Source organism: Pristiophorus japonicus, chromosome 29 (assembly GCF_044704955.1).
Source record: "Pristiophorus japonicus isolate sPriJap1 chromosome 29, sPriJap1.hap1, whole genome shotgun sequence".
In the NCBI taxonomy this organism is placed as follows: domain Eukaryota; kingdom Metazoa; phylum Chordata; class Chondrichthyes; family Pristiophoridae; genus Pristiophorus; species Pristiophorus japonicus.
This window is the reverse complement of record NC_092005.1, coordinates 3,113,174-3,138,587: the sequence shown is the minus strand read 5'-3', so window position 1 is coordinate 3,138,587 and position 25,414 is coordinate 3,113,174. Positions and strand designations below refer to the sequence as shown.

General features: G+C 44.2%; 1 protein-coding gene and 15 non-coding genes across 16 annotated transcripts in view; 1 reads left to right on the top strand and 15 right to left on the bottom strand.

The window, feature by feature from the left end:
• Positions 1 to 25,414, top strand: part of LOC139239972 (gastrula zinc finger protein XlCGF7.1-like) — a 120,977-nt gene that overhangs the window by 45,751 nt on the left and 49,812 nt on the right. The window lies entirely within an intron of this gene.
• trnae-uuc (transfer RNA glutamic acid (anticodon UUC)) lies at positions 955 to 1,026 on the bottom strand. Its single transcript has one exon. It is a non-coding gene; the product is annotated as a tRNA-Glu (tRNA).
• Positions 1,567 to 1,640, bottom strand: trnai-aau (transfer RNA isoleucine (anticodon AAU)). Its single transcript has one exon. It is a non-coding gene; the product is annotated as a tRNA-Ile (tRNA).
• On the bottom strand, positions 3,225 to 3,296 carry trnae-uuc (transfer RNA glutamic acid (anticodon UUC)). Its single transcript has one exon. It is a non-coding gene; the product is annotated as a tRNA-Glu (tRNA).
• trnae-uuc (transfer RNA glutamic acid (anticodon UUC)) lies at positions 8,506 to 8,577 on the bottom strand. The gene has a single exon. It is a non-coding gene; the product is annotated as a tRNA-Glu (tRNA).
• trnae-uuc (transfer RNA glutamic acid (anticodon UUC)) lies at positions 10,783 to 10,854 on the bottom strand. The gene has a single exon. It is a non-coding gene; the product is annotated as a tRNA-Glu (tRNA).
• trnae-uuc (transfer RNA glutamic acid (anticodon UUC)) lies at positions 13,062 to 13,133 on the bottom strand. The gene has a single exon. It is a non-coding gene; the product is annotated as a tRNA-Glu (tRNA).
• trnai-aau (transfer RNA isoleucine (anticodon AAU)) lies at positions 13,676 to 13,749 on the bottom strand. Its single transcript has one exon. It is a non-coding gene; the product is annotated as a tRNA-Ile (tRNA).
• Positions 15,372 to 15,443, bottom strand: trnae-uuc (transfer RNA glutamic acid (anticodon UUC)). Its single transcript has one exon. It is a non-coding gene; the product is annotated as a tRNA-Glu (tRNA).
• On the bottom strand, positions 15,987 to 16,060 carry trnai-aau (transfer RNA isoleucine (anticodon AAU)). Its single transcript has one exon. It is a non-coding gene; the product is annotated as a tRNA-Ile (tRNA).
• trnae-uuc (transfer RNA glutamic acid (anticodon UUC)) lies at positions 17,645 to 17,716 on the bottom strand. Its single transcript has one exon. It is a non-coding gene; the product is annotated as a tRNA-Glu (tRNA).
• On the bottom strand, positions 19,902 to 19,973 carry trnae-uuc (transfer RNA glutamic acid (anticodon UUC)). Its single transcript has one exon. It is a non-coding gene; the product is annotated as a tRNA-Glu (tRNA).
• trnai-aau (transfer RNA isoleucine (anticodon AAU)) lies at positions 20,516 to 20,589 on the bottom strand. Its single transcript has one exon. It is a non-coding gene; the product is annotated as a tRNA-Ile (tRNA).
• On the bottom strand, positions 22,212 to 22,283 carry trnae-uuc (transfer RNA glutamic acid (anticodon UUC)). Its single transcript has one exon. It is a non-coding gene; the product is annotated as a tRNA-Glu (tRNA).
• Positions 22,827 to 22,900, bottom strand: trnai-aau (transfer RNA isoleucine (anticodon AAU)). The gene has a single exon. It is a non-coding gene; the product is annotated as a tRNA-Ile (tRNA).
• On the bottom strand, positions 24,485 to 24,556 carry trnae-uuc (transfer RNA glutamic acid (anticodon UUC)). The gene has a single exon. It is a non-coding gene; the product is annotated as a tRNA-Glu (tRNA).

Genomic DNA, 25,414 nt, shown 5'->3' with positions numbered 1-25,414 from the left:
CTGTGCTGTGAGCAACTAGGTTTCTTTGGGTGATGTCGTGCAAGAACGTAATGGAAGCCTAATTATAATGGTGATTGTTCTCACACTGCAGTTAAAAGTTGGCAAACTTACAGTGTCAATTAGCAATTCTTGTTCCATATGTTGATTTAATGTTCTGCTGAAGTGTTCATAAAGAAACAAAGCTTGCACAACAGGCTCGATCTCACCGTCTTGAAGACACAGTGAAATATACTGGAGAGTGTATAAGTGTTTGAGAACATAAAATATCAGTAAAATACCCCGTTCTTTTCTCGACACTGGTGGGCTGTGAAAGGGAGACGGGCCGAAGTCCCACTTAGCCGCACTGAACCGAGCCAAGGTGAAATTATAACAGGTTCAGTTCATAGCAGTGCTATGCTGAAGAGAGATAAGTGTCGCGAATCAAGGAGAGATTTAACAATACTGATGTTGAATGTCGGTTAGATCAAGCACTCCATGAATTCTAAGCTGGGAAATTCAGAGATTGTAAATCGCCTGTGAACGCTAAACATAGACACACAGTGAGCCAATGTGCAATATAGGAGGGGCCCAGGCCAAATGAATGTTCAGAATAAGTGATCAGTGCCCATGGCCCAGGCATTCACTGATTCCAGTCTTGCACACGTTGCTAAGTTTAAAATGCTGAATATTTCCACACTGGCAATGCATTGACAGATGGTAAGCTAGAGTGATGTGCCGCAAAAATGTACACGGAAGGCTAAAGTTAGCCATGATTGGCAACATTTACGGTGTCAATCAGCACTTGTTGAGCGAGATCTCCTCATTCACTGCTGACTTTAAAACGGAAGGCACAGAAGTGTCTGCTGTATCACTGCAACGAATGATGCGCTACTGATGGTTGGGGCAGCAAGAGTGCAGTGAGCTGTAAATTTGTTCAGGAAGAGCCTTGCAGTTCAAACGGGCGAAAATACAATGGTCCCTGACCGGGAATCGAACCCGGGCCGCAGCGGTGAAAGCGCCGAATCCGAACCACTAGACCACCAGGGAAGGTGCTGCACGTTTGCTTGCCAACAAGCAGACCAACAGTCTTTCCTGCTTGCTCCTTCCAAATTCTCACCACATTCGCGCCAGGTCAAACTTTTCGTAGCAAATGGCATTTTTTGTGGAGAACACCAAAGATATGTCCGCGCATCGACAGCATCACATGCGGGTAGGCATCCACTGGAATCTGTTTCATTCTGTCCTTTTCTCGGGAATTTTCACTCTTGGTGCCGGGTGAACATTTCATTTGGTGTTTTTCTCCTGAACTGCAGACTTTTGCCCATCTCCAGGCGACAGAACCGTTCTGTCTGTCTGTTCCGACTTTTGAGCATTTACGGGAACAGGCCTGCGGTTCATCGTTTATCAGCAAACCAAGAAACAGAAATAAACAGAAAGATGTGCCTCTCCACCCCGTCGGCAAAGAAGCAATGACTGTTATTCCAAATAATGCCCAACCCTTGGGATTCTGTGTGGATTTGTTTCATGATAAAGATTTGATTTTCAACGTGACTAAAAACCGAATAAAAATTATGGAAAACACTGGAATGGCCCGCACGGGGATCGAACCAGCGACCTTGCCATTATTAGTACCACGCTCTAACCAACTAAGCTAACCGGCCACAAATTGTGTTAACGTTGCGTGAAAGCTCAGTCTGCGGGGATTGTGTTTCCAACTCACACTGGATGTTAGATTTAGTGCATAAACATTGAACACATCACATCGCTTAAACATTGTTCACTGTTCATCTACAACACTGCGCAACGTGTAAATAGAACGTAACAGAAAAAGAGCGCTAAATCTAAAAACAATTCACGTTGAAAATTATTATCACGCAACCGCTGAACAACCCACTGTCCCGATATAAAATCAGCCACTCCCCTTAGAATGAAGGAAACGCGAAATAACCAGAAATTGCTGAAACAGGGAATTGAATCAGGAACCATCTGGATCTTCAGTCAAACGACTTCCCAACTGAACTATTTCGGCCTGACAGTGACCGAAGCAAAGTTTTTTCACACCTTTTTGAAAGAAAACCTGACCCCGGAATGAATTGCCCCGCCCACTCAATCCTCATTTCGGGGCAATGGGTCCCAAACACATCTCGGAGCTCAGGTAGTGTTACTGTAATGTATAACGATACCGAAAATCTTAATGCTCATGTTCCGTTATCACTGACCACGATCTTGGCAGTGGTGTTGCTAAGTTCAAAATGTGTATTTTTTCGCACTGGCAATGAATTGACTGATATCTGTGCTGTGAGCAACTAGGTTTCTTTGGGTGATGTCGTGCAAGAACGTATTGGAAGCCTAATTATAATGGTGATTGTTCTCACAGTGCAGTTAAAAGTTGGCAAACTTACAGTGTCAATTAGCAATTCTTGTTCCATATGTTGATTTAATGTTCTGATGAAGTGTTCAAAAAGAAACAAAGCTTGCACAACAGGCTCGATCTCACCGTCTTGAAGACGCAGTGAAATATACTGGAGAGTGTATAAGTGTTTGAGAACATAAAATATCAGTAAAATACCCAGTTCTTTTCTCGACACTGGTGGGCTGTGAAAGGGAGACGGGCCGAAGTCCCACTTAGCCGCACTGAACCGAGCCAAGGTGAAATTATAACAGGTTCAGTTCATAGCAGTGCTATGCTGAAGAGAGATAAGTGTCGCGAATCAAGGAGAGATTTAACAATACTGATGTTGAATGTCGGTTAGATCAAGCACTCCATGAATTCTCTGCTGGGAAATTCAGAGATTGTAAATCGCCTGTGAACGCTAAACATAGACACACAGTGAGCCAATGTGCAATATAGGAGGGGCCCAGGCCAAATGAATGTTCAGAATAAGTGATCAGTGCCCATGGCCCAGGCATTCACTGATTCCAGTCTTGCACACGTTGCTAAGTTTAAAATGCTGAATATTTCCACACTGGCAATGCATTGACAGATGGTAAGCTAGAGTGATGTGCCGCAAAAATGTACACGGAAGGCTAAAGTTAGCCATGATTGGCAACATTTACGGTGTCAATCAGCACTTGTTGAGCGAGATCTCCTCATTTACTGCTGACTTTAAAACGGAAGGCACAGAAGTGTATGCTGTATCACTACAACGAATGATGCGCTACTGATGGTTGGGGCAGCAAGAGTGCAGTGAGCTGTAAATTTGTTCAGGAAGAGCCTTGCAGTTCAAACGGGCGAAAATACAATATTCCCTGACCGGGAATCGAATCCGGGCCGCAGCGTTGAAAGCGCCGAATCCTAACCACTAGACCACCAGGGAAGCTGCTACACGTTTGCTTGCCAACAAGCAGACCAACACAGTCTTTCCTGCTTGCTCCTTCCAAATTCTCACCACATTCGCGCCAGGTCAAACTTTTCGTAGCAAATGGCATTTTTTGTGGAGAACACCAAAGATATGTCCGCGCATCGACAGCATCACGTGCGGGTAGGCATCCACTGAAATCTATTTCATTCTGTCCTTTTCTCGGGATTTTTCACTCTTGGTGCCGGGTGAACATTTCATTTGGTGTTTTTGTCCTGAACTGCAGTCTTTTGCCCATTCCCAGGCGACAGAACTGTTCTGTCTGTCTGTTCCGACTTTTGAACATTTACGGGAACAGGCCTGCGGTTCATCGTTTATCAGCAAACCAAGAAACAGAAATAAACAGAAAGATGTGCCTCTCCACCCCGTCGGCAAAGAAGCAATGACTGTTATTCCAAATAATGCCCAACCCTTGGGATTCTGTGTGGATTTGTTTCATTATAAAGATTTGATTTTCAACGTGCCTAAAAACCGAATAAAAATTATGGAAAATACTGGAATGGCCCGCACGGGGATGGAACCCGCGACCTTGCCGTTATTAGCACCACGCTCTAACTAACTAAGCTAACCGGCCACAAATTGTGTTAACGTTGCGTGAAAGCTCAGTCTGCGGGGATTGTGTTTCCAACTCACACTGGATGTTAGATTTACTGCATAAACATTGAACACATCACATCGCTTAAACATTGTTCACTGTTCATCTACAACACTGCGCAACGTGTAAATAGAACGTAACAGAAAAAGAGCGCTAAATCTAAAAACAATTCATAGAAACATAGAAAATAGGTGCAGGAGTAGGCCATTCGGCCCTCCTAGCCTGCACCGCCATTCAATGAGTTCATGGCTGAACATTCAAATTCAGTACCCCATTCCTGCTTTCTCGCCATACCCCTTGATCCCCCTAGCAGTAAGGACCTCATCTAACTCCTTGTTGAATATATTTAGTGAATTGGCCTCAACAACTTTCTGTGGTAGAGAATTCCACAGGTTCACCACTCTCTGGGTGAAGAAGTTCCTCCGCATCTCGGTCCTAAATGGCTTACCCCTTATCCTTAGACTGTGACCCCTGGTTCTGGACTTCCCCAACATTGGGAACATTCTTCCTGCATCTAACCTGTCTAACCCCGTCAGAATTTTATATGTTTCTATGAGGTCCCCTCTCATTCTTCTGAACTCCAGTGAATACAAGCCCAGTTGATCCAGTCTTTCTTGATAGGTCAGTCCCGCCATCCCGGGAATCAGTCTGGTGAACCTTCGCTGCACTCCCTCAATAGCAAGAATGTCCTTCCTCAGGTTAGGAGACCAAAACTGTACACAATACTCCAGGTGTGGCCTCACCAATGCCCTGTACAACTGTAGCAACACCTCCCTGCCACTGTACTCAAATCCCCTTGCTATGAAGGCCAACATGCCATTTGCTTTCTTAACCGCCTGCTGCACCTGCATGCCAACCTTCAATGACTGATGTACCATGACACCCAGGTCTCTTTGCACCTCCCCTTTTCCTAATCTGTCACCATTCAGATAATAGTCTGTCTCTCTGTTTTTACCACCAAAGTGGATAACCTCACATTTATCCACATTATACTTCATCTGCCATGCATTTTCCCACTCACCTAACCTATCCAAGTCGCTCTGCAGCCTCACAGCATCCTCCTCGCAGCTCACACTGCCACCCAACTTAGTGTCATCCGCAAATTTGGAGATACTACATTTAATCCACTCATCTAAATCATTAATGTACAGTGTAAACAGCTGGGGCCCCAGCACAGAACCTTGCGGTACCCCACTAGTCACTGCCTGCCATTCTGAAAAGTACCCATTTACTCCTACTCTTTGCTTCCTGTCTGACAACCAGTTCTCAATCCATGTCAGTACACTACCCCCAATCCCATGTGCTCTAACTTTGCACATCAATCTCTTGTGTGGGACCTTGTCGAACGCCTTCTGAAAGTCCAAATATACCACATCAACTGGTTCTCCCTTATCCACTCTACTGGAAACATCCTCAAAAAATTCCAGAAGATTTGTCAAGCATGATTTCCCTTTCACAAATCCATGCTGACTTGGACCTATCATGTCACCTCTCTCCAAATGCACTGCTATGACATCCTTAATAATTGATTCCATCATTTTACCCACTACCGATGTCAGGCTGACCGGTCTATAATTCCCTGTTTTCTCTCTCCCTCCTTTTTTAAAAAGTGGGGTTACATTGGCTACCCTCCACTCCATAGGAACTGATCCAGAGTCAATGGAATGTTGGAAAATGACTGTCAACGCATCCACTATTTCCAAGGCCACCTCCTTAAGTACTCTGGGATGCAGTCCATCAGGCCCTGGGGATTTATCGGCCTTCAATCCCATCAATTTCCCCAACACAATTTCCCGGCTAATAAGGATTTCCCTCAGTTCCTCCTCCTTACTAGACCCCCCGACCCCTTTTATAACCGGAAGGTTGTTCGTGTCCTCCTTCGTGAATACCGAACCAAAGTACTTGTTCAATTGGTCCGCCATTTCTTTGTACCCCGTTATGACTTCCCCTGATTCTGACTGCAGGGGACCTACATTTGTCTTTACTAACCTTTTTCTCTTTACATATCTATAGAAACTTTTGCAATCCGTCTTAATGTTCCCTGCAAGCTTCTTCTCATACTCCATTTTCCCTGCCCTAATCAAACCCTTTGTCCTCCTCTGCTGAGTTCTAAATTTCTCCCAGTCCCCAGGTTCGCTGCTATTTCTGGCCAATTTGTATGCCACTTCCTTGGCTTTAATACTATCCCTGATTTCCCTTGATAGCCACGGTTGAGCCACCTTCCCTTTTTTATTTCTATGCCAGACAGGAATGTACAATTGTTGTAGTTCATCCATGCGGTCTCTAAATGTCTGCCATTGCCCATCCACAGTCAACCCCTTAAGTATCATTCGCCAATCCATCTCAGCCAATTCACGCCTCATACCTTCAAAGTTACCCTTCTTTAAGTTCTGGACCATGGTCTCTGAATTAACTGTTTCATTCTCCATCCTAATGCAGAATTCCACCATATTATGGTCACTCTTCCCCAAGGGGCCTCGCACAACGAGATTGCTAATTAATCCTTTCTCATTACATAACACCCAGTCTAAGATGGCCTCCCCCCTAGTTGGTTCCTCGACATATTGGTCTAAAAAAACCATCCCTTATGCACTCCAGAAAATCCTCCTCCACCGTATTGCTTCCAGTTTGGTTAGCCCAATCTATGTGCATATTAAAGTCACCCATTATAACTGCTGCACCTTTATTGCACGCACCCCTAATTTCCTGTTTGATGCTCTCCCCAACATCACTACTACTGTTTGGAGGTCTGCACACAACTCCCACTAACGTTTTTTGCCCTTTGGTGTTCTGCAGCTCTACCCATATAGATTCCACATCATCCAAGCTAATGTCCTTCCTAACTATTGCCTTAATCTCCTCCTTAACCAGCAATGCTACCCCACCTCCTTTTCCTTTTATTCTATCCTTCCTGAATGTTGAATACCCCTGGATGTTGAGTTCCCAGCCCTGCTCATCCTGGATCCACGTCTCCGTAATCCCAATCACATCATATTTGTTAACATCTATTTGCACAGTTAATTCATCCACCTCATTGCGGATACTCCTTGCATTAAGACACAAAGCCTTTAGGCTTGTTTTTTTAACACCCTCTGTCCTTTTAGAATTTTGCTGTACAATGGCCCTTTTTGTTCTTTGCCTTGGGTTTCTCTGCCCTCCACTTTTCCTCATTTCCTTTCTGTCTTTGAAAATTATTATCACGCAACCGCTGAAGAACCCACTGTCAGATTATAAAATCAGCCACTCCTCTTAGAATGAAGGAAACGCGAAATAACCAGAAATTGCTGAAACAGGGAATTGAACCAGGAACCATCTGGATCTTCAGTCAAACGCCTTCCCAACTGAACTATTTCGGCCTGACAGTGACCGAAGCAAAGTTTTTTCACACCTTTTTGAAAGAAAACCTGACCCCGGAATGAATTGCCCCGCCCACTCAGTCCTCATTTCGGGGCAATGGGTCCCAAACACATCTCGGAGCTCAGGTTGTGTTACTGTAATGTATAATGATACCGAAAATCTTAATGCTCATGTTCCGTTATCACTGACCACGATCTTGGCAGTGGTGTTGCTAAGTTCAAAATGTGTATTTTTTCGCACTGGCAATGAATTGACTGATATCTGTGCTGTGAGCAACTAGGTTTCTTTGGGTGATGTCGTGCAAGAACGTAATGGAAGCCTAATTATAATGGTGATTGTTCTCACACTGCAGTTAAAAGTTGGCAAACTTACAGTGTCAATTAGCAATTCTTGTTCCATATGTTGATTTAATGTTCTGCTGAAGTGTTCATAAAGAAACAAAGCTTGCACAACAGGCTCGACCTCACCGTCTTGAAGACACAGTGAAATATACTGGAGAGTGTATAAGTGTTTGAGAACATAAAATATCAGTAAAATACCCCGTTCTTTTCTCGACACTGGTGGGCTGTGAAAGGGAGACGGGCCGAAGTCCCACTTAGCCGCACTGAACCGAGCCAAGGTGAAATTATAACAGGTTCAGTTCATAGCAGTGCTATGCTGAAGAGAGATAAGTGTCGCGAATCAAGGAGAGATTTAACAATACTGATGTTGAATGTCGGTTAGATCAAGCACTCCATGAATTCTAAGCTGGGAAATTCAGAGATTGTAAATCGCCTGTTAACGCTAAACATAGACACACAGTGAGCCAATGTGCAATATAGGAGGGGCCCAGGCCAAATGAATGTTCAGAATAAGTGATCAGTGCCCATGGCCCAGGCATTCACTGATTCCAGTCTTGCACACGTTGCTAAGTTTAAAATGCTGAATATTTCCACACTGGCAATGCATTGACAGATGGTAAGCTAGAGTGATGTGCCGCAAAAATGTACACGGAAGGCTAAAGTTAGCCATGATTGGCAACATTTACGGTGTCAATCAGCACTTGTTGAGCGAGATCTCCTCATTCACTGCTGACTTTAAAACGGAAGGCACAGAAGTGTCTGCTGTATCACTGCAACGAATGATGCGCTACTGATGGTTGGGGCAGCAAGAGTGCAGTGAGCTGTAAATTTGTTCAGGAAGAGCCTTGCAGTTCAAACGGGCGAAAATACAATGGTCCCTGACCGGGAATCGAACCCGGGCCGCAGCGGTGAAAGCGCCGAATCCGAACCACTAGACCACCAGGGAAGGTGCTGCACGTTTGCTTGCCAACAAGCAGACCAACAGTCTTTCCTGCTTGCTCCTTCCAAATTCTCACCACATTCGCGCCAGGTCAAACTTTTCGTAGCAAATGGCATTTTTTGTGGAGAACACCAAAGATATGTCCGCGCATCGACAGCATCACATGCGGGTAGGCATCCACTGGAATCTGTTTCATTCTGTCCTTTTCTCGGGAATTTTCACTCTTGGTGCCGGGTGAACATTTCATTTGGTGTTTTTCTCCTGAACTGCAGACTTTTGCCCATCTCCAGGCGACAGAACCGTTCTGTCTGTCTGTTCCGACTTTTGAGCATTTACGGGAACAGGCCTGCGGTTCATCGTTTATCAGCAAACCAAGAAACAGAAATAAACAGAAAGATGTGCCTCTCCACCCCGTCGGCAAAGAAGCAATGACTGTTATTCCAAATAATGCCCAACCCTTGGGATTCTGTGTGGATTTGTTTCATGATAAAGATTTGATTTTCAACGTGACTAAAAACCGAATAAAAATTATGGAAAACACTGGAATGGCCCGCACGGGGATCGAACCAGCGACCTTGCCGTTATTAGTACCACGCTCTAACCAACTAAGCTAACCGGCCACAAATTGTGTTAACGTTGCGTGAAAGCTCAGTCTGCGGGGATTGTGTTTCCAACTCACACTGGATGTTAGATTTACTGCATAAACATTGAACACATCACATCGCTTAAACATTGTTCACTGTTCATCTACAACACTGCGCAACGTGTAAATAGAACGTAACAGAAAAAGAGCGCTAAATCTAAAAACAATTCACGTTGAAAATTATTATCACGCAACCGCTGAACAACCCACTGTCCCGATATAAAATCAGCCACTCCCCTTAGAATGAAGGAAACGCGAAATAACCAGAAATTGCTGAAACAGGGAATTGAATCAGGAACCATCTGGATCTTCAGTCAAACGACTTCCCAACTGAACTATTTCGGCCTGACAGTGACCGAAGCAAAGTTTTTTCACACCTTTTTGAAAGAAAACCTGACCCCGGAATGAATTGCCCCGCCCACTCAGTCCTCATTTCGGGGCAATGGGTCCCAAACACATCTCGGAGCTCAGGTTGTGTTACTGTAATGTATAAAGATACCGAAAATCTTAATGCTCATGTTCCGTTATCACTGACCACGATCTTGGCAGTGGTGTTGCTAAGTTCAAAATGTGTATTTTTTCGCACTGGCAATGAATTGACTGATATCTGTGCTGTGAGCAACTAGGTTTCTTTGGGTGATGTCGTGCAAGAACGTAATGGAAGCCTAATTATAATGGTGATTGTTCTCACACTGCAGTTAAAAGTTGGCAAACTTACAGTGTCAATTAGCAATTCTTGTTCCATATGTTGATTTAATGTTCTGCTGAAGTGTTCATAAAGAAACAAAGCTTGCACAACAGGCTCGACCTCACCGTCTTGAAGACACAGTGAAATATACTGGAGAGTGTATAAGTGTTTGAGAACATAAAATATCAGTAAAATACCCCGTTGTTTTCTCGACACTGGTGGGCTGTGAAAGGGAGACGGGCCGAAGTCCTACTTAGCCGCACTGAACCGAGCCAAGGTGAAATTATAACAGGTTCAGTTCATAGCAGTGCTATGCTGAAGAGAGATAAGTGTCGCGAATCAAGGAGAGATTTAACAATACTGATGTTGAATGTCGGTTAGATCAAGCACTTCATGAATTCTATGCTGGGAAATTCAGAGATTGTAAATCGACTGTGAACGCTAAACATAGACACACAGTGAGCCAATGTGCAATATAGGAGGGGCCCAGGCCAAATGAATGTTCAGAATAAGTGATCAGTGCCCATGGCCCAGGCATTCACTGATTCCAGTCTTGCACACGTTGCTAAGTTTAAAATGCTGAATATTTCCACACTGGCAATGCATTGACAGATGGTAAGCTAGAGTGATGTGCCGCAAAAATGTACACGGAAGGCTAAAGTTAGCCATGATTGGCAACATTTACGGTGTCAATCAGCACTTGTTGAGCGAGATCTCCTCATTTACTGCTGACTTTAAAACGGAAGGCACAGAAGTGTGTGCTGTATCACGACAACGAATGATGCGCTACTGATGGTTGGGGCAGCAAGAGTGCAGTGAGTTGGAAGCTGCAAATTTGTTCAGGAAGAGCCTTGCAGTTCAAACGGGCGAAAATACAATGTTCCCTGACCGGGAATCGAACCCGGGCCGCAGCGGTGAAAGCGCCGAATCCTAACCACTAGACCACCAGGGAAGCTGCTACACGTTTGCTTGCCAAGAAGCAGACCAACACAGTCTTTCCTGCTTGCTTCTTCCAGATTCTCACCACATTCGCGCCAGGTCAAACTTTTCGTAGCAAATGGCATTTTTTGTGGAGAACACCAAAGATATGTCCGCGCATCGACAGCATCACGTGCGGGTAGGCATCCACTGAAATCTATTTCATTCTGTCCTTTTCTCGGGATTTTTCACTCTTGGTGCCGGGTGAACATTTCATTTGGTGTTTTTGTCCTGAACTGCAGTCTTTTGCCCATCTCCAGGCGACAGAACCGTTCTGTCTGTCTGTTCCGACTTTTGAACATTTACGGGAACAGGCCTGCGGTTCATCGTTTATCAGCAAACCAAGAAACAGAAATAAACAGAAAGATGTGCCTCTCCACCCCGTCGGCAAAGAAGCAATGACTGTTATTCCAAATAATGCCCAACCCTTGGGATTCTGTGTGGATTTGTTTCATTATAAAGATTTGATTTTCAACGTGATTAAAAACCGAATAAAAATTATGGAAAACACTGCAATGGCCCGCACGGGGATCGAACACGCGAACTTGCCGTTATTAGCACCACGCTCTAACCCACTAAGCTAACCGGCCACAAATTGTGCTAACGTTGCTTGAAAGCTCAGTCTGCGGGGATTGTGTTTCCAACTCACACTGGATGTTAGATTTACTGCATAAACATTGAACACATCACATCGCTTAAACATTGTTCACTGTTCATCTACAACACTGCGCAACGTGTAAATAGAACGTAACACAAAAAGAGCGCTAAATCTAAAAACAATTCACGTTAAAAATTATTATCACGCAACCGCTGAACAACCCACTGTCCCGATATAAAATCAGCCACTCCCCTTAGAATGAAGGAAACGCGAAATAACCAGAAATTGCTGAAACAGGGAATTGAACCAGGAACCATCTGGATCTTCAGTCAAACGCCTTCCCAACTGAGCTATTTAGACCTGACAGTGACCGAAGCAAAGTTTTTTCACACCTTTTTGAAAGAAAACCTGACCCCGGAATGAATTGCCCCGCCCACTCAGTCCTCATTTCGGGGCAATGGGTCCCAAACACATCTCGGAGCTCAGGTTGTGTTACTGAAATGTATAAAGATACCGAAAATCTTAATGCTCATGTTCCGTTATCACTGACCACGATCTTGGCAGTGGTGTTGCTAAGTTCAAAACGTGTATTTTTTCACACTGGCAATGAATTGACTGATATCTGTGCTGTGAGCAACTAGGTTTCTTTGGGTGATGTCGTGCAAGAACGTAATGGAAGCCTAATTATAATGGTGATTGTTCTCACACTGCAGTTAAAAGTTGGCAAACTTACAGTGTCAATTAGCAATTCTTGTTCCATATGTTGATTTAATGTTCTGCTGAAGTGTTCATAAAGAAACAAAGCTTGCACAACAGGCTCGACCTCACCGTCTTGAAGACACAGTGAAATATACTGGAGAGTGTATAAGTGTTTGAGAACATAAAATATCAGTAAAATACCCCGTTCTTTTCTCGACACTGGTGGGCTGTGAAAGGGAGACGGGCCGAAGTCCTACTTAGCCGCACTGAACCGAGCCAAGGTGAAATTATAACAGGTTCAGTTCATAGCAGTGCTATGCTGAAGAGAGATAAGTGTCGCGAATCAAGGAGAGATTTAACAATACTGATGTTGAATGTCGGTTAGATCAAGCACTTCATGAATTCTATGCTGGGAAATTCAGAGATTGTAAATCGACTGTGAACGCTAAACATAGACATACAGTGAGCCAATGTGCAATATAGGAGGGGCCCAGGCCAAATGAATGTTCAGAATAAGTGATCAGTGCCCATGGCCCAGGCATTCACTGATTCCAGTCTTGCACACGTTGCTAAATTTAAAATGCTGAATATTTCCACACTGGCAATGCATTGACAGATGGTAAGCTAGAGTGATGTGCCGCAAAAATGTACACGGAAGGCTAAAGTTAGCCATGATTGGCAACATTTACGGTGTCAATCAGCACTTGTTGAGCGAGATCTCCTCATTTACTGCTGACTTTAAAACGGAAGGCACAGAAGTGTGTGCTGTATCACGACAACGAATGATGCGCTACTGATGGTTGGGGCAGCAAGAGTGCAGTGAGCTGGAAGCTGTAAATTTGTTCAGGAAGAGCCTTGCAGTTCAAACGGGCGAAAATACAATGTTCCCTGACCGGGAATCGAACCCGGGCCGCAGCGGTGAAAGCGCCGAATACTAACCACTAGACCACCAGGGAAGCTGCTACACGTTTGTTTGCCAACAAGCAGACCAACACAGTCTTTCCTGCTTGCTTCTTCCAGATTCTCACCACATTCGCGCCAGGTCAAACTTTTCGTAGCAAATGGCATTTTTTGTGGAGAACACCAAAGATATGTCCGCGCATCGACAGCATCACGTGCGGGTAGGCATCCACTGAAATCTATTTCATTCTGTCCTTTTCTCGGGATTTTTCACTCTTGGTGCCGGGTGAACATTTCATTTGGTTATTTTGTCCTGAACTGCAGTCTTTTGCCCATCTCCAGGCGACAGAACCGTTCTGTCTGTCTGTTCCGACTTTTGAACATTTACGGGAACAGGCCTGCGGTTCATCGTTTATCAGCAAACCAAGAAACAGAAATAAACAGAAAGATCTGCCTCTCCACCCCGTCGGCAAAGAAGCAATGACTGTTATTCCAAATAATGCCCAACCCTTGGGATTCTGTGTGGATTTGTTTCATTATAAAGATTTGATTTTCAACGTGATTAAAAACCGAATAAAAATTATGGAAAACACTGGAATGGCCCGCACGGGGATCGAACCCGCGAACTTGCCGTTATTAGCACCACGCTCTAACCCACTAAGCTAACCGGCCACAAATTGTGCTAACGTTGCTTGAAAGCTCAGTCTGCGGGGATTGTGTTTCCAACTCACACTGGATGTTAGATTTACTGCATAAACATTGAACACATCATATCGCTTAAACATTGTTCACTGTTCATCTACAACACTGCGCAACGTGTAAATAGAATGTAACACAAAAAGAGCGCTAAATCTAAAAACAATTCACGTTAAAAATTATTATCACGCAACCGCTGAACAACCCACTGTCCCGATATGAAATCAGCCACTCCCCTTAGAATGAAGGAAACGCGAAATAACCAGAAATTGCTGAAACAGGGAATTGAACCAGGAACCATCTGGATCTTCAGTCAAACGCCTTCCCAACTGAGCTATTTAGGCCTGACAGTGACCGAAGCAAAGTTTTTTCACACCTTTTTGAAAGAAAACCTGACCCCGGAATGAATTGCCCCGCCCACTCAGTCCTCATTTCGGGGCAATGGGTCCCAAACACATCTCGGAGCTCAGGTTGTGTTACTGTAATGTATAAAGATACCGAAAATCTTAATGCTCATGTTCCGTTATCACTGACCACGATCTTGGCAGTGGTGTTGCTAAGTTCAAAATGTGTATTTTTTCGCACTGGCAATGAATTGACTGATATCTGTGCTGTGAGCAACTAGGTTTCTTTGGGTGATGTCGTGCAAGAACGTAATGGAAGCCTAATTATAATGGTGATTGTTCTCACACTGCAGTTAAAAGTTGGCAAACTTACAGTGTCAATTAGCAATTCTTGTTCCATATGTTGATTTAATGTTCTGCTGAAGTGTTCATAAAGAAACAAAGCTTGCACAACAGGCTCGACCTCACCGTCTTGAAGACACAGTGAAATATACTGGAGAGTGTATAAGTGTTTGAGAACATAAAATATCAGTAAAATACCCCGTTCTTTTCTCGACACTGGTGGGCTGTGAAAGGGAGACGGGCCGAAGTCCTACTTAGCCGCACTGAACCGAGCCAAGGTGAAATTATAACAGGTTCAGTTCATAGCAGTGCTATGCTGAAGAGAGATAAGTGTCGCGAATCAAGGAGAGATTTAACAATACTGATGTTGAATGTCGGTTAGATCAAGCACTTCATGAATTCTATGCTGGGAAATTCAGAGATTGTAAATCGACTGTGAACGCTAAACATAGACACACAGTGAGCCAATGTGCAATATAGGAGGGGCCCAGGCCAAATGAATGTTCAGAATAAGTGATCAGTGCCCATGGCCCAGGCATTCACTGATTCCAGTCTTGCACACGTTGCTAAGTTTAAAATGCTGAATATTTCCACACTGGCAATGCATTGACAGATGGTAAGCTAGAGTGATGTGCCGCAAAAATGTACACGGAAGGCTAAAGTTAGCCATGATTGGCAACATTTACGGTGTCAATCAGCACTTGTTGAGCGAGATCTCCTCATTTACTGCTGACTTTAAAACGGAAGGCACAGAAGTGTGTGCTGTATCACGACAACGAATGATGCGCTACTGATGGTTGGGGCAGCAAGAGTGCAGTGAGCTGGAAGCTGCAAATTTGTTCAGAAAGAGCCTTGCAGTTCAAACGGGCGAAAATACAATGTTCCCTGACCGGGACGGGCGAAAATACAATGTTCCCTGACCGGGAATCGAACCCGGGCCGCAGCGGTGAAAGCGCCGAATCCTAACCACTAGACCACCAGGGAAGCTGCTACACGTTTGCTTGCCAACAAGCAGACCAACACAGTCTTTCCTGCTTGCTCCTTCCAAATTCTCACCACATTCGCGCCAGGTCAAACTTTTCGTAGCAAATGGCATTTTTTTGTGGAGAACACCAAAGATATGTCCGCGCATCGAGAGCATCACGTGCGGGTAGGCATCCACTGAAATCTATTTCATTCTGTCCTTTTCTCGGGATTTTTCACTCTTGCTGCCGGGTGAACATTTCATTTGGTGTTTTTGTCCTGAACTGCAGTCTTTTGCCCATCTCCAGGCGACAGAACCGTTCTGTCTGTCTGTTCCGACTTTTGAACATTTACGGGAACAGGCCTGCGGTTCATCGTTTATCAGCAAACCAAGAAACAGAAATAAACAGAAAGATGTGCCTCTCCACCCCGTCGGCAAAGAAGCAATGACTGTTATTCCAAATAATGCCCAACCCTTGGGATTCTGTGTGGATTTGTTTCATTATAAAGATTTGATTTTCAACGTGTCTAAAAACCGAATAAAAATTATGGAAAACACTGGAATGGCCCGCACGGGGATGGAACCCGCGACCTTGCCGTTATTAGCACCACGCTCTGACCAACTAAGCTAACCGGCCACAAATTGTGTTAACGTTGCGTGAAAGCTCAGTCTGCGGGGATTGTGTTTCCAACTCACACTGGATGTTAGATTTACTGCATAAACATTGAACACATTATATCGCTTAAACATTGTTCACTGTTCATCTACAACACTGCGCAACGTGTAAATAGAACGTAACAGAAAAAGAGCGCTAAATCTAAAAACAATTCACGTTGAAAATTATTATCACGCAACCGCTGAACAACCCACTGTCCCGATATAAAATCAGCCACTCCCCTTAGAATGAAGGAAACGCGAAATAACCAGTAATTGCTGAAACAGGGAATTGAACCAGGAACCATCTGGATCTTCAGTCAAACGCCTTCCCAACTGAGCTATTTCGGCCTGACAGTGACCGAAGCAAAGTTTTTTCACACCTTTTTGAAAGAAAACCTGACCCCGGAATGAATTGCCCCGCCCACTCAGTACTCATTTCGGGGCAATGGGTCCCAAACACATCTCGGAGCTCAGGTAGTGTTACTGTAATATATAACGATACCGAAAATCTTAATGCTCATGTTCCGTTATCACTGACCACGATCTTGGCAGTGGTGTTGCTAAGTTCAAAATGTGTATTTTTTCGCACTTGCAATGAATTGACTGATATCTGTGCTGTGAGCAACTAGGTTTCTTTGGGTGATGTCGTGCAAGAACGTAATGGAAGCCTAATTATAATGGTGATTGTTCTCACACTGCAGTTAAAAGTTGGCAAACTTACAGTGTCAATTAGCAATTCTTGTTCCATATGTTGATTTAATGTTCTGCTGAAGTGTTCATAAAGAAACAAAGCTTGCACAACAGGCTCGATCTCACCGTCTTGAAGACACAGTGAAATATACTGGAGTGTGTATAAGTGTTTGAGAACATAAAATATCAGTAAAATATCCCGTTCTTTTCTCGACACTGGTGGGCTGGGAAAGGGAGACGGGCCGAAGTCCCACTTAGCCGCACTGAACCGAGCCAAGGTGAAATTATAAAAGGTTCAGTTCATAGCAGTGCTATGCTGAAGAGAGATAAGTGTCGCGAATCAAGGAGAGATTTAACAATACTGATGTTGAATGTCGGTTAGATCAAGCACTTCATGAATTCTATGCTGGGAAATTCAGAGATTGTAAATCGACTGTGAACGCTAAACATAGACACACAGTGAGCCAATGTGCAATATAGGAGGGGCCCAGGCCAAATGAATGTTCAGAATAAGTGATCAGTGCCCATGGCCCAGGCATTCACTGATTCCAGTCTTGCACACGTTGCTAAGTTTAAAATGCTGAATATTTCCACACTGGCAATGCATTGACAGATGGTAAGCTACAGTGATGTGCCGCAAAAATGTGCACGGAAGGCTAAAGTTAGCCATGATTGGCAACATTTACGGTGTCAATCAGCACTTGTTGAGCGAGATCTCCTCATTTACTGCTGACTTTAAAACGGAAGGCACAGAAGTGTATGCTGTATCACTACAACGAATGAAGCGCTGCTGATGGTTGGGGCAGCAAGAGTGCAGTGAGCTGTAAATTTGTTCAGGAAGAGCCTTGCAGTTCAAACGGGCGAAAATACAATGTTCCCTGACCGGGAATCGAACCCGGGCCGCAGCGGTGAAAGCGCCGAATCCTAACCACTAGACCACCAGGGAAGCTGCTACACGTTTGCTTGCCAACAAGCAGACCAACACAGTCTTTCCTGCTTGCTTCTTCCAAATTCTCACCACATTCGCGCCAGGTCAAACTTTTCGTAGCAAATGGCATTTTTTGTGGAGAACACCAAAGATATGTCCGCGCATCGACAGCATCACGTGCGGGTAGGCATCCACTGAAATCTATTTCATTCTGTCCTTTTCTCGGGATTTTTCACTCTTGGTGCCGGGTGAACATTTCATTTGGTGTTTTTGTCCTGAACTGCAGTCTTTTGCCCATCTCCAGGCGACAGAACCGTTCTGTCTGTCTGTTCCGACTTTTGAACATTTACGGGAACAGGCCTGCGGTTCATCGTTTATCAGCAAACCAAGAAACAGAAATAAACAGAAAGATGTGCCTCTCCACCCCGTCGGCAAAGAAGCAATGACTGTTATTCCAAATAATGCCCAACCCTTGGGATTCTGTGTGGATTTGTTTCATTATAAAGATTTGATTTTCAACGTGTCTAAAAACCGAATAAAAATTATGGAAAACACTGGAATGGAACCCGCGACATTGCCGTTATTAGCACCACGCTCTAACCAACTAAGCTAACCGGCCACAAATTGTGTTAACGTTACGTGAAAGCTCAGTCTGCGGGGATTGTGTTTCCAACTCACACTGGATGTTAGATTTACTGCATAAACATTGAACACATTATATCGCTTAAACATTGTTCACTGTTCATCTACAACACTGCGCAACGTGTAAATAGAACGTAACAGAAAAAGAGCGCTAAATCTAAAAACAATTCACGTTGAAAATTATTATCACGCAACCGCTGAACAACCCACTGTCCCGATATAAAATCAGCCACTCCCCTTAGAATGAAGGAAACGCGAAATAACCAGAAATTGCTGAAACAGGGAATTGAACCAGGAACCATCTGGATCTTCAGTCAAACGCCTTCCCAACTGAGCTATTTCGGCCTGACAGTAACCAAAGCAAAGTTTTTTTACACCTTTTTGAAAGAAAACCTGACCCCGGAATGAATTGCCCCGCCCACTCAGTCCTCATTTCGGGGCAATGGGTCCCAAACACATCTCGGAGCTCAGGTAGTGTTACTGTAATATATAACGATACCGAAAATCTTAATGCTCATGTTCCGTTATCACTGACCACGATCTTGGCAGTGGTGTTGCTAAGTTCAAAATGTGTATTTTTTCGCACTGGCAATGAATTGACTGATATCTGTGCTGTGAGCAACTCGGTTTCTTTGGGTGATGTCGTGCAAGAACGTAATGGAAGCCTAATTATAATGGTGATTGTTCTCACACTGCAGTTAAAAGTTGGCAAACTTACAGTGTCAATTAGCAATTCTTGTTCCATATGTTGATTTAATGTTCTGCTGAAGTGTTCATAAAGAAACAAAGCTTGCACAACAGGCTCGACCTCACCGTCTTGAAGACACAGTGAAATATACTGGAGAGTGTATAAGTGTTTGAGAACATAAAATATCAGTAAAATACCCCGTTCTTTTCTCGACACTGGTGGGCTGTGAAAGGGAGACGGGCCGAAGTCCTACTTAGCCGCACTGAACCGAGCCAAGGTGAAATTATAACAGGTTCAGTTCATAGCAGTGCTATGCTGAAGAGAGATAAGTGTCGCGAATCAAGGAGAGATTTAACAATACTGATGTTGAATGTCGGTTAGATCAAGCACTCCATGAATTCTCTGCTGGGAAATTCAGAGATTGTAAATCGCCTGTGAACGCTAAACATAGACACACAGTGAGCCAATGTGCAATATAGGAGGGGCCCAGGCCAAATGAATGTTCAGAATAAGTGATCAGTGCCCATGGCCCAGGCATTCACTGATTCCAGTCTTGCACACGTTGCTAAGTTTAAAATGCTGAATATTTCCACACTGGCAATGCATTGACAGATGGTAAGCTAGAGTGATGTGCCGCAAAAATGTACACGGAAGGATAAAGTTAGCCATGATTGGCAACATGTACGGTGTCAATCAGCACTTGTTGAGCGAGATCTCCTCATTTACTGCTGACTTTAAAACGGAAGGCACAGAAGTGTATGCTGTATCACTACAACGAATGATGCGCTACTGATGGTTGGGGCAGCAAGAGTGCAGTGAGCTGTAAATTTGTTCAGGAAGAGCCTTGCAGTTCAAACGGGCGAAAATACAATGTTCCCTGACCGGGAATCGAACCCGGGCCGCAGCGGTGAAAGCGCCGAATCCTAACCACTAGACCACCAGGGAAGCTGCTACACGTTTGCTTGCCAACAAGCAGACCAACACAGTCTTTCCTGCTTGCTTCTTCCAGATTCTCACCACATTCGCGCCAGGTCAAACTTTTCGTAGCAAATGGCATTTTTTGTGGAGAACACCAAAGATATGTCCGCGCATCGACAGCATCACGTGCGGGTAGGCATCCACTGAAATCTATTTCATTCTGTCCTTTTCTAGGGATTTTTCACTCTTGGTGCCGGGTGAACATTTAATTTGGTGTTTTTGTCCTGAACTGCAGTCTTTTGCCCATCTCCAGGCGACAGAACCGTTCTGTCTGTCTGTTCCGACTTTTGAACATTTACGGGAACAGGCCTGCGGTTCATCGTTTATCAGCAAACCAAGAAACAGAAATAAACAGAAAGATGTGCCTCTCCACCCCGTCGGCAAAGAAGCAATGACTGTTATTCCAAATAATGCCCAACCCTTGGGATTCTGTGTGGATTTGTTTCATTATAAAGATTTGATTTTCAACGTAACTAAAAACCGAATAAAAATTATGGAAAACACTGGAATGGCCCGCACGGGGATGGAACCCGCGACCTTGCCGTTATTAGCACCACGCTCTAACCAACTAAGCTAACCGGCCACAAATTGTGTTAACGTTGCGTGAAAGCTCAGTCTGCGGGGATTGTGTTTCCAACTCACACTGGATGTTAGATTTACTGCATAAACATTGAACACATCACATCGCTTAAACATTGTTCACTGTTCATCTACAACACTGCGCAACGTGTAAATAGAATGTAACACAAAAAGAGCGCTAAATCTAAAAACAATTCACGTTAAAAATTATTATCACGCAACCGCTGAACAACCCACTGTCCCGATATAAAATCAGCCACTCCCCTTAGAATGAAGGAAACGCGAAATAACCAGAAATTGCTGAAACAGGGAATTGAACCAGGAACCATCTGGATCTTCAGTCAAACGCCTTCCCAACTGAGCTATTTAGGCCTGACAGTGACCGAAGCAAAGTTTTTTCACACCTTTTTGAAAGAAAACCTGACCCCGGAATGAATTGCCCCGCCCACTCAGTCCTCATTTCGGGGCAATGGGTCCCAAACACATCTCGGAGCTCAGGTTGTGTTACTGTAATGTATAAAGATACCGAAAATCTTAATGCTCATGTTCCGTTATCACTGACCACGATCTTGGCAGTGGTGTTGCTAAGTTCAAAATGTGTATTTTTTCGCACTGGCAATGAATTGACTGATATCTGTGCTGTGAGCAACTAGGTTTCTTTGGGTGATGTCGTGCAAGAACGTAATGGAAGCCTAATTATAATGGTGATTGTTCTCACACTGCAGTTAAAAGTTGGCAAACTTACAGTGTCAATTAGCAATTCTTGTTCCATATGTTGATTTAATGTTCTGCTGAAGTGTTCATAAAGAAACAAAGCTTGCACAACAGGCTCGACCTCACCGTCTTGAAGACACAGTGAAATATACTGGAGAGTGTATAAGTGTTTGAGAACATAAAATATCAGTAAAATACCCCGTTCTTTTCTCGACACTGGTGGGCTGTGAAAGGGAGACGGGCCGAAGTCCTACTTAGCCGCACTGAACCGAGCCAAGGTGAAATTATAACAGGTTCAGTTCATAGCAGTGCTATGCTGAAGAGAGATAAGTGTCGCGAATCAAGGAGAGATTTAACAATACTGATGTTGAATGTCGGTTAGATCAAGCACTTCATGAATTCTATGCTGGGAAATTCAGAGATTGTAAATCGACTGTGAACGCTAAACATAGACACACAGTGAGCCAATGTGCAATATAGGAGGGGCCCAGGCCAAATGAATGTTCAGAATAAGTGATCAGTGCCCATGGCCCAGGCATTCACTGATTCCAGTCTTGCACACGTTGCTAAGTTTAAAATGCTGAATATTTCCACACTGGCAATGCATTGACAGATGGTAAGCTAGAGTGATGTGCCGCAAAAATGTACACGGAAGGCTAAAGTTAGCCATGATTGGCAACATTTACGGTGTCAATCAGCACTTGTTGAGCGAGATCTCCTCATTTACTGCTGACTTTAAAACGGAAGGCACAGAAGTGTGTGCTGTATCACGACAACGAATGATGCGCTACTGATGGTTGGGGCAGCAAGAGTGCAGTGAGCTGGAAGCTGCAAATTTGTTCAGAAAGAGCCTTGCAGTTCAAACGGGCGAAAATACAATGTTCCCTGACCGGGACGGGCGAAAATACAATGTTCCCTGACCGGGAATCGAACCCGGGCCGCAGCGGTGAAAGCGCCGAATCCTAACCACTAGACCACCAGGGAAGCTGCTACACGTTTGCTTGCCAACAAGCAGACCAACACAGTCTTTCCTGCTTGCTCCTTCCAAATTCTCACCACATTCGCGCCAGGTCAAACTTTTCGTAGCAAATGGCATTTTTTTGTGGAGAACACCAAAGATATGTCCGCGCATCGAGAGCATCACGTGCGGGTAGGCATCCACTGAAATCTATTTCATTCTGTCCTTTTCTCGGGATTTTTCACTCTTGCTGCCGGGTGAACATTTCATTTGGTGTTTTTGTCCTGAACTGCAGTCTTTTGCCCATCTCCAGGCGACAGAACCGTTCTGTCTGTCTGTTCCGACTTTTGAACATTTACGGGAACAGGCCTGCGGTTCATCGTTTATCAGCAAACCAAGAAACAGAAATAAACAGAAAGATGTGCCTCTCCACCCCGTCGGCAAAGAAGCAATGACTGTTATTCCAAATAATGCCCAACCCTTGGGATTCTGTGTGGATTTGTTTCATTATAAAGATTTGATTTTCAACGTGTCTAAAAACCGAATAAAAATTATGGAAAACACTGGAATGGCCCGCACGGGGATGGAACCCGCGACCTTGCCGTTATTAGCACCACGCTCTGACCAACTAAGCTAACCGGCCACAAATTGTGTTAACGTTGCGTGAAAGCTCAGTCTGCGGGGATTGTGTTTCCAACTCACACTGGATGTTAGATTTACTGCATAAACATTGAACACATTATATCGCTTAAACATTGTTCACTGTTCATCTACAACACTGCGCAACGTGTAAATAGAACGTAACAGAAAAAGAGCGCTAAATCTAAAAACAATTCACGTTGAAAATTATTATCACGCAACCGCTGAACAACCCACTGTCCCGATATAAAATCAGCCACTCCCCTTAGAATGAAGGAAACGCGAAATAACCAGTAATTGCTGAAACAGGGAATTGAACCAGGAACCATCTGGATCTTCAGTCAAACGCCTTCCCAACTGAGCTATTTCGGCCTGACAGTGACCGAAGCAAAGTTTTTTCACACCTTTTTGAAAGAAAACCTGACCCCGGAATGAATTGCCCCGCCCACTCAGTACTCATTTCGGGGCAATGGGTCCCAAACACATCTCGGAGCTCAGGTAGTGTTACTGTAATATATAACGATACCGAAAATCTTAATGCTCATGTTCCGTTATCACTGACCACGATCTTGGCAGTGGTGTTGCTAAGTTCAAAATGTGTATTTTTTCGCACTTGCAATGAATTGACTGATATCTGTGCTGTGAGCAACTAGGTTTCTTTGGGTGATGTCGTGCAAGAACGTAATGGAAGCCTAATTATAATGGTGATTGTTCTCACACTGCAGTTAAAAGTTGGCAAACTTACAGTGTCAATTAGCAATTCTTGTTCCATATGTTGATTTAATGTTCTGCTGAAGTGTTCATAAAGAAACAAAGCTTGCACAACAGGCTCGATCTCACCGTCTTGAAGACACAGTGAAATATACTGGAGAGTGTATAAGTGTTTGAGAACATAAAATATCAGTAAAATATCCCGTTCTTTTCTCGACACTGGTGGGCTGGGAAAGGGAGACGGGCCGAAGTCCCACTTAGCCGCACTGAACCGAGCCAAGGTGAAATTATAAAAGGTTCAGTTCATAGCAGTGCTATGCTGAAGAGAGATAAGTGTCGCGAATCAAGGAGAGATTTAACAATACTGATGTTGAATGTCGGTTAGATCAAGCACTTCATGAATTCTATGCTGGGAAATTCAGAGATTGTAAATCGACTGTGAACGCTAAACATAGACACACAGTGAGCCAATGTGCAATATAGGAGGGGCCCAGGCCAAATGAATGTTCAGAATAAGTGATCAGTGCCCATGGCCCAGGCATTCACTGATTCCAGTCTTGCACACGTTGCTAAGTTTAAAATGCTGAATATTTCCACACTGGCAATGCATTGACAGATGGTAAGCTACAGTGATGTGCCGCAAAAATGTGCACGGAAGGCTAAAGTTAGCCATGATTGGCAACATTTACGGTGTCAATCAGCACTTGTTGAGCGAGATCTCCTCATTTACTGCTGACTTTAAAACGGAAGGCACAGAAGTGTATGCTGTATCACTACAACGAATGAAGCGCTGCTGATGGTTGGGGCAGCAAGAGTGCAGTGAGCTGTAAATTTGTTCAGGAAGAGCCTTGCAGTTCAAACGGGCGAAAATACAATGTTCCCTGACCGGGAATCGAACCCGGGCCGCAGCGGTGAAAGCGCCGAATCCTAACCACTAGACCACCAGGGAAGCTGCTACACGTTTGCTTGCCAACAAGCAGACCAACACAGTCTTTCCTGCTTGCTTCTTCCAAATTCTCACCACAGTCGCGCCAGGTCAAACTTTTCGTAGCAAATGGCATTTTTTGTGGAGAACACCAAAGATATGTCCGCGCATCGACAGCATCACGTGCGGGTAGGCATCCACTGAAATCTATTTCATTCTGTCCTTTTCTCGGGATTTTTCACTCTTGGTGCCGGGTGAACATTTCATTTGGTGTTTTTGTCCTGAACTGCAGTCTTTTGCCCATCTCCAGGCGACAGAACCGTTCTGTCTGTCTGTTCCGACTTTTGAACATTTACGGGAACAGGCCTGCGGTTCATCGTTTATCAGCAAACCAAGAAACAGAAATAAACAGAAAGATGTGCCTCTCCACCCCGTCGGCAAAGAAGCAATGACTGTTATTCCAAATAATGCCCAACCCTTGGGATTCTGTGTGGATTTGTTTCATTATAAAGATTTGATTTTCAACGTGTCTAAAAACCGAATAAAAATTATGGAAAACACTGGAATGGAACCCGCGACATTGCCGTTATTAGCACCACGCTCTAACCAACTAAGCTAACCGGCCACAAATTGTGTTAACGTTACGTGAAAGCTCAGTCTGCGGGGATTGTGTTTCCAACTCACACTGGATGTTAGATTTACTGCATAAACATTGAACACATCACATCGCTTAAACATTGTTCACTGTTCATCTACAACACTGCGCAACGTGTAAATAGAACGTAACAGAAAAAGAGCGCTAAATCTAAAAACAATTCACGTTGAAAATTATTATCACGCAACCGCTGAAGAACCCACTGTCCCGATATAAAATCAGCCACT